This window comes from Notechis scutatus, chromosome Z (genome assembly GCF_049901735.1).
Source record: "Notechis scutatus isolate UNSWTSFEM ecotype Mainland chromosome Z, rNotScu1.2, whole genome shotgun sequence".
Taxonomy (NCBI): domain Eukaryota; kingdom Metazoa; phylum Chordata; class Lepidosauria; order Squamata; family Elapidae; genus Notechis; species Notechis scutatus.
The window spans coordinates 128,825,204-128,834,694 of NC_142025.1; the positions used below are offsets into that span (position 1 = coordinate 128,825,204).

General features: G+C 35.3%; 1 pseudogene; it reads left to right on the forward strand.

Moving 5' to 3' along the window:
* The first annotated feature begins 1,734 nt into the window (after positions 1-1,734).
* Positions 1,735-9,491, forward strand: part of LOC113428117 (vomeronasal type-2 receptor 26-like) — a 31,908-nt pseudogene continuing 24,151 nt past the window's right edge.

Here is a 9,491-nt window from a genome sequence, read left to right on the forward strand (position 1 = left end):
AAATGAATGCCCAAAACCGATGAACCAACTGACACACTGTACGTACATAAGAGAGTTGATGTTTTAATGTTTTGTTTGTCTTGTTTGTTTGTAGAAAATCAATAAAATTGTTTTCAAAATAATAATAATAATTAAAATGTTCCCATCCTTTCCTAATTTCATTCTCTCATTCACTTTATTTCATTTATTTATTAACAAACATTCCACTGCATAACAATAAGTATTTTATCCATCATTTTAATCATACATTGTTCATATTTTCTAAAATTATTTCTAATATAACAATACTATCTTATGTACCTTTGCAGAATCCCTTTTTCAATTAAATTTTCACCCATTATCTCTAAATAGGCTTATACTTTCAATCTTTATACATTTTCCCTGTTTCTCTATATCTTGTTTTTGTCTTTTATAACTTCTTTTCCTTTCCTTCTTTCCCCTATTCTTCTCCCTCCCCTTTTTGCTCCTTGTCTCTCTACTTCTAATGCTCTCTTCTGTGATCCACTCTTCTGTAGCTTCCTAATGTAATTATTTTTCAAACTATTCTTTTTTTTTTGTTGTTGTTGTTTTTTCAAATCTTAAAATTTTCACTCTCTTTACCCCCTTTTCCTTTTCTTCCCCCACATAAAATTACTTGATCATTAAAGATGACTTCTTCTTTGTCCCAACCTTGTTTTACAAGCATTTCTTGTTGTTTCTCATAGTTCCAGATCTCCATTTCTCCTTCTTGTGCATCTTCTTTCTGTTTTTTAAATTCCATTTTCAGTTTTTCTAACATTGATGCCATTTTAAACACTTTTAAACAACCACCCAATTGATTTTAGTCATTTAAATCCAATAGCCAAAAAACCAAAAAACCACCAAGTAATCCAAATAATCCAAAGCTGTTTCTTCTTGCTTCTTTTTTCCACTTTCTCCTCCTGGAGTTCTATTATTTTGTTACAAAGTTTCAGTTAGAATGTATCTTTTAGGAATCTTGTTAAGGTTTCACTGTAAGTTCCTTTTAGTTCCAGGCAGTCTCCTCCATTTTTCCAAATCCTTCCCTTTTATTGTTTCCTTTTCTCTCCTTTCCTGCTTTTAAAGGTTTTTGAGTATTCAAAAGTCTTTATTACCCCTTTGACATTTTATTTTCAGCTTAAATGCCTATTGATGTCAAAGTGGATTTTTGTCCATTTCTTACTTAAATCTCTTAGCTGTCAGTAGAAGGAAGGAAAGAAAAAAAAAGCCAAATCCTTTCCCATCCCTCTCTCCTTTACTGCTTCAAAGTCTTCTTTGGGAACAATGTAATTTTTTATAGGTCAAATTCCAAGGTACCTTACATTGTTGCTTTTTCAGTTTAACTCGGTCAACCAAAACTTTCTCTTCTTATCTTCTTCCTGCACATTCCTTTCCGGTTGAGTTCTTCTTTGAGGTGGCCATTTCTGACCACCGCTGCAACCACCTTCAGGAAATAGAGTAATGGACAGCTGAGGAGGAGAGATGCAGCTCTCCTTGACCCTGCTGGCACTCTCCCCCCTCTTCACGACCTCTACGGGATGGCTTAGCCCCAAATCCAGCCAGCTTTAGTTCAAGCTTTGAAACTTCTTGAAAATGAAGTGGGTAAGCAGTGGCTGAAGTTATAGAATACTTGGCTATAATATATGTTGAAGCTAGTAAGAAGAGAAGTTTTCCAAAGAGATTTTGGGAAATAGATTAGCAGATGAGGCTGATGCATGTATGAGAGAAGTGTCGATGATGGTTTTAGTTCCTGCTTTGGAATGGGATGTAAAACCAGGTTTCATTGGTAAAGAAGAGAAACAGATGACGTTAGAGTATGTAGTTTGGAAGTGGTTAATAGAGATTGCAGATAGTTAATAAGCCTATTATGAGAGACATAATAGACAAGGTACATGAGGGTACTCATTGAGGAACACAAGTATTTGTGGCTTTTGTGAAGAGAAAATAAAGTTGTAGAAGTATGTACACGATAGTTATGCAAGTGAGTAGAAAATGTATATATTGTGTGTAAATGCATATAATCCTGATAGGAGGAAGAGATTTGGCTGTTTTAAAGAATATAAGTTGCTTGTACTGTAATGTCAGCAGTGAGTACTTTGAAATATCTGTTGGTGATTGTTGATCATTCGACTGGAGGGCTGGAAGCTTTTCTGTGTGCGAGAGCGAATGCACAAATGACTGTAAAGTTAATATTGGAACAGATATAAATAAATAGATAAATATATGCATTGATAGTGCCTTTATAGTGATAGAGGTACACATTTAACTTTTCATGTGGTAAAAGAGTAGAAGGAAAGAATTGGAAATAGATTGGCAATGGACCTGTTGGGTTTTTCCCTCAGGTAGGGTGAAAAATGAGAACTATAAAGCAATACATTAAAGAAATTAATGTTAGAACTTCAATTACCCTGGATGAAATGTTTACCTCTAGCTCTATTGTGAGTGCATACTTGTTTGAGAAAAGATATTGAAATTGAAATTTCACTGTATGAAATGATGTGTGGAATACCTTATACTGGAAGTGTGGGTATGTCTGGAATTGTATTTGAAGATATATTTTTGTTAGAAAATATATACAGGGACTGTCCCAATGTGTTTCTCTTTTAAAGTCTAAAGGACTTTTGGCACAAAGACCACCATTTGATTTCCAAGTGCATGATTTTAAGAGTGGAGACTGGGTCCTGATAAAGCAGTGGAGAGCTTTGGGAAGCTGAGGCCTGTCTGAGAAGGATCATTACAAGTACTGTTGACTATTGAGTCTGCTGTAAGGACATGTGAGTGAGGTTGGACTCATCATTCTTGTGTGCAGGGATCTGGTTCCTGTTTCCAGTGGAAGCAAGCTTCGGAAGGACTGGACTTTTTATTTTCTCTTTCTTTTATTTGGTGGGGATAGATAATTACATGTCTAGTTTAGCTTAGGTTTATGGAACTTTGGGATGTATTGTTGATTATTTGGTTGAATGTAATACATTTTTCCTTGTATTGTTGATTATTTTAAGACATGAAATAATAGACTATTGTACACAGGTATTGGGTCCTCTGAGTACGGAAGAAGATAAAGAAGTGGATGTAAGTCCCCAAAGACTGGTTTTAAGTTTTGAAGTGTAAAACTATATAAGTTAAGGTGGGTGGGGGCCTAGACCATTTGTGAATATGATGTAGATAGTGATTATTGCCTTATGTGGGGTAGGTATGGAGGCTTCTGAGGTATTGCCTGGTTATTTATTAACGTGGCAATGGTTATGTTTTCAAACTGAACCTGACAGTATAGAATATGAAGGGCAAATATCACTGACATTGATGACATCTATGGCTGAGGTTGGAATCTGTACAAGATCCTCCTTGAATGATGGTTTATGTTTGAGAAAATATCCAGTATGTAACTGCACATATGACATTATCATATGACATAAGGACTTGTCTAAGAGGATGTAACAACTATATGATCATTATTTTGACATGTATGGCAATTATTCCCCTTCCTATGTGAGATTTAGAGCTTTGGAGAAGGGATTATTTATGCCATTTATTGAGTTAAGAAGTACTCTAATGAAGTTGATGTTTTAGTGTAAAACGGTTTAGCTAGTGCAAAATGTTCATTTAACTGGAAAGGTAGATGTACAGTTAGATGTTCTGAAGAACCAAGAATTTTACATAGAAGTGTAAGACACTGAAGGAAAAGAGCCTATTGTGAAAAGTGAAAATGTTTTTTCTTGAATTAATGAGAATAGGTTTGAATAGTTTTTCTTTTTTGTGTGAAAGGAAAGACTACAGTTACAGACATCATGTCTACTTGTTTTATAGAAGTTCCAGTGCCAGGAAGACTTTTTTTATATAGTAGAGTTTACAATTATTATACAACCTGATGCTGATGTTTTGTATTCTGATTTTAGATATCGCTATATTTTTGACCATATTTTTAAAAACAAGAGAGGAGATCAAGGGATGCAGAGGACAGTGGAGTAATGGAAGAAGGACTGGTGTAGTATTCATTTAATACAATACACTCAACTACAGTTAAAATATTTTTTAGTCTAACGGATTGTGTGAACTTGAAATTTATACTTTTCCAGTACTCAATGAGTAGTCCTTAGTGGGTCTAAGTCTACATGGAGGAAACTAAGCAGTGGGGTGCCACAAAGTTCTGTTTTAGGCCCAATACTGTTCAATATATTCATTAACAACTTAGATGAGGAATAGAAGGGGAACTTACCACATTTGCAGATGATGCTAAGCTGGCAGAAATAGCTAACATCAAAGAAGATAGGCTCAAGATCCAGATGGATCTTGAGAGACTTGAACAATGGGCCCTATCTAACAAAATAAAATTCAGGTAGAGAAAAGGTAAGTCTTACATTTAGGCAAGAAAAACCAAAAGTACACATATAGATTGGCTGAAACCAGGCTTAATAGCAGTAACTGTGAAAGGGATCTTGGAGTCTTAGTGGACAACCAGCTAAATATAAGCCAGCAGTATGCAGCAGCAACCAAAAAAGCTAATGCAATCCTAAATTGCATTAACAGATGGATACAATCAAGATCAAATGAGGTACTAATACCACTCTATAAAGCCTTAGTAAGACCACACCTAGAGTACTGCATCCAGTTTTGGTCACCACATTATAAAAAAGGTGTTGAAACTCTAGAAAAATACAGAGAAGAGCAACCAGGATGATTAGGGGACTGGAGGCTAAAACTTACAACGAACAGTTTCAAGGAACTGGGCTAGTCTAGTGAAGAGAAGGACCAGGTGAGACATGATAGCAGTCTTCCAATATTTGAGGGGCTGCCACAGGGAGGAAGGGGTCAAGCTATTTTCTAAAGTGCCTGTAGGCCAGGCAAGTAATAATGGATGGAAACTGAATAAGGAGATATTCAAGTTGGAAATAAGGAGAAACTTTCTAACAATGGGACAGCTTGCCCTTGGAAGTTGTGGGAGCGCCATCAATTGAGACCTTCAAGAAGAGATTGGACTGCCATTTGTCAGAAATGTTGTAGTGTCTTGGGTGGGGGGTTGGACTAGTTGACCTATAAGGTCCCTTCCGACTCTGATTATCTTTTAAATCTTGTATCTCAGTATGATGCAAGCTTGTGTCCTTTTTTGTCTATATAGAATCCATAGGATATTTTCTTCAATCCCATCCTGAACTTATGAATGAAATAAATTGAACGCACTCTTAGCCGGACCAGAGTTATAACTGATTGATTCATTAAATTGGTAGTCCGACCAGTCCCATTGTGATGTTTCAAAAGTATTCCTATGGGTCTTCAGAAAAAATATTGATGATTTACAAGAATCAATAATGAAAATACCAATGACTATATCAAATGAATAACAATATATTAAAAAAGTGAAGCAATCCATGAAAGCCCCAAAAAAGGCATTCCATGAAAGCCCCAAATAATAGCATAAAACAAGCTGGAATGGAATGGAGTGCAGTGGGGTAGAGAATGTAGTGTAGTGTAAGAATGGATAGGATAGGATAGAATAGGACAGAACAAGGGAGAACAAGAGAATAGAATGGAATGAAATGAAATGAAATGGAATAGAATAGAACTACGGTAGTGCTTTTTATACAGACATATATTCACATCTCTATTTCATTTTATAGATTTAATGATTTTATTTTGTGTCTTGTGGCTCATCCTTTCCTCACATTTTGAACTTGTTCACATATGTGACTATCTCATTATCATGAAATTAGCCAGTTTATCTCTTCCAAATCCTATGGGACTCCTTGATAACAGGAGCAACTGACACTGAATAATGGTATTTACTGTCCCCATCCTATTCCAACTTTTGGGTGGGAGTTGCAAAGCTCTGTGAGTTGATTTGTTAGTATGTTGCAATCCCCAGTTTTGCCTAAAAAAACATTTCCAGAGGCCAGATCAGTTTGATCTACTTCGAAGATCTTATTGCAGACAGAGACATTTGTACACAGAAAAAAGACACTCATGGAAGATATTAGTATTTGTGAAGTTGCTGTTAATAGTATTGCCTGAAGTGGTATCTACGAATCCTAGTCTTCAATGTGACTTTCATGAGCCTCTTCCTATTCGGCACACCTACCATGAGCTTGGAGAAATTAATACTGCTGGCATTATTTCTATCTTCTTTGCATCTTCTAATCCCATTGCTTTCATTCAAGATCCTTCTCAGGCATTTCATGATGGACTTATGTAAGTACATCATTAATTTATTGTCAAGTTCTGAACCTTGTTAGTAAATCACATGAAGCTTGAAATATTTTCCTCTAATGACAAAAACTCCAGAAAAGAATATCTAAAATAGGATGTCTAGGTTTATTTTATATAAAATTATTTTTTACTTCAGGTTCCAAGTAAAGTTAAAATAGTTGAAATAGAGATCAAATCTTCATTTATAACAAATTGCATCTAAATATCTATTAATATACAGGTATTTATGCCTATATTTATGAAGCTGTTACTGCCATTAAGAAAGGGAAAGCACTCATTTCCCATAATAGGTTTTCTCATTGATATTTCTGGTAGAAAAATGTAGCAAATTTCTTCTGCATATAATACAAGAATGTAGAGATAAGATTTATTAAACACATTCTACAAAATATACTGTGCAAAGGATTGCAAAGCAGATAAGGTTTGAAAGAAACCTTTCTTATATTTTAAAATTGTTTTACAGAATATTTTTTTCAGAATTACCAGCATATCCTGGCCTTAGCATTTACTATAAACAGATCAATGAAAATCCCCAGATCCTAATCAACATCATGCTGGGCTTCCACATTTTTAACAGCAATTTTAGTCCAAGCTGGACTTACTTTGCTTCAATGGTTCTGCCTTTCACTCAGGGCAAATTCATCCCCAACTACAAATGTGGGATCACAAATACCTTGGTTGCAGTCATTGGAGCACCTGACATCTATCTTCACATGGCAACTGTGTTGTGCATCTACAAAGTTCCTCAGGTAAGATTTGCTGTAGATATACATTAACATTCTTCCATAACTCCACAGGCATCTATATGCTTCTCTCTGCAAAAAAGGAGAGACTTTTAAGATTCCTAGATATTATTTTTTCTTGATAAAATTGGCATAATAGCATGAGTAATGATCAGTCTGAACAGATGTTGAGACTGTTTGACATAGCAAAAGATACCCTAATTCCAGACGCTGAGCTAAGTTTCAGATTTGAACTATTCACAATAAGACTACTTCCAGAAAAATGTATTTATTGATACTTCAAGAGTGACATCTTGTTGATATTTCCTAATAAACACAACTAGTTACATAATGTTTCACTATATAAAGATACCCCAAGACTCAAATGAAAGTACACATTTTCAGAGGCTCACATAGATCTTTGCAACTGCATATGTTTATCTTTCTCTAGTTGATATATGGCTCTGCTCCAGTCATGGATAAAGAGACTCAAGCAGTTTTCTTCCAACAAATGTTTCCGAATGAATCCCACCAACATAAGGGCCTCCTGCAATTATTGCTGTATTTCAAATGGATCTGGATTGGAATTCTTGTAGTAAAGAATGAAAAAGGAGAAAAATTCCTCCAGGAGGTGCTCCCCACATTTTCTGAGCATGGCATCTGTACTGAATTCATAGCAGAGTTACCAAATGTATCTTTTTACAGTGATTTTACTGATACCATAGATGAAGGATTACATATATACCATGTTTTCATGAACAGCACAGCCAATGTGATTATCTTATATGGTGAAACTCAGTCCATATCAGTTCTGAGAAGTTTTCTTCAGTTTTCAGAAGTGGAGGGTATACCAAAGAAGAATAAGATCTGGTTTATAACAGCTCAGACAGATTACACTTCAGTTGCTGTTAATAAATTTTGGGATATCCACTTTCTACATGGTGCTTTATCCTTTGCAGTTCACACAAAGGAGGTCCAAGATTTCCAAGAATTTATTCAAAACTTGAATCCAAACAACAACCAGAATGATCATTTTCAAAAAGATTTTTGGGAACAGGCATTCAATTGTTTCTTTCCAAACTCAAAAACTGAGACCTCTGAGAAGAAAAGTACTGGACAGGAGAGGCTTCAGACTCTTCCCACATCTGTGTTTGAAACACTGATCAGAGTTACAATATTTACAATGCAGTCCATGCTGTGGCACATGCTTTGCAATCTCTGCATATATACAAATCCAGAGAAACAGCAATTGTGAAAGAAGGGAGGAATCAGTTTCATAATCAAATGTGGTGGCAGTTAAGTTTGTGGTGCAGAAACCACCATATATGCAATTGCAAAATGTGTCCATAAAATTTAGTGAACAATAATTTATTGAGGAATTGATACTAAGTTTAAATGCGAGTTAGAGTAATAGATTAACCAATTGAAAACTTTTTATGCTTATGTTAACATTGTAAGTGGTATTCTACAAAATTTTAACCATATCTGATGAAATATACTTCTGTGCATGAAATTAACTGCCTGTGAAGCCCAACATTTAGAATGGCATATGGCTATTCTTCCAAGCTGGTTTCTTTCTTGCTTCATACCTACAGACAAAATCTTGCCAGACTGAACACTTTAACATAACGTAAATTATCCACTACATAATCTGCAAACTATTCAGGAAGAGGTGTTTTCATTTTCTTTCTCTCACACATAATTTTTGAACTGAGTTACCTTTTACTTGTCTGATATACATCCCCCTCCCTTCTCAGAATTCACCTCCTCACTACATTCTATAAATCTTCCATAAATGCAGTCTATTACTAAATAGAATGAGGTGATCTAATCCATTCACCTGATGTGCAGTAGTTACTTTTACTTGTAGATGCTTTCTTTGGAATAATTGCTTTTAATAACACACAGTTCTTTGATTGTTGGAAGTACAACCATGCCTGCTTTTTAGGCATTTCCTGATAAGGATTTTCCCATACAATCCATGTCTGGAAGAGGAAGGACTGAAAATTATATTGTGACATTCCTTCTAGAAAAAAATCAGGATGTTGAGATATTCCCTTTCCATCAGGCATCAGGTTCCCACCTCTTCATAGACCATTAGAAAGTCATCTGTATTTCTATACACAGAAATTAACAACAAAACATTCTTAATTTTAGAGAAAATGAATGGAGAAGAATGAAATGTAGGTCAGGACTAATTTTATTTCAAGAGCTATAGTTACTGAATCGTGCTTAGCCCTCCATTATATTCACTTTGTCTGATATAGTATGGCTTCTCTGAAATGTTTTCTCAATTAATATTTCTTGGTCAAGGTTCAACCTCTTCTTATTTGACTGTTGTCTTGATAGTGGCTCTCCACTGTCATTCAAGGCCATTCATGTGGTCTTTAAAAATGTAAATATTTCCCCATTCACAACATATTAGTTGCAGTTGAAGGAACCTGACTACTTTTGTCTCTTGGTAGCTGACCAGGAATGGGGTTATCAGACACTGTAGCCCAGTTCTGTATATGAGCTATGATTAAATCCATATCACTCCTCTGAGTGAAGTGATCCTGGACCACATCTAGGTTA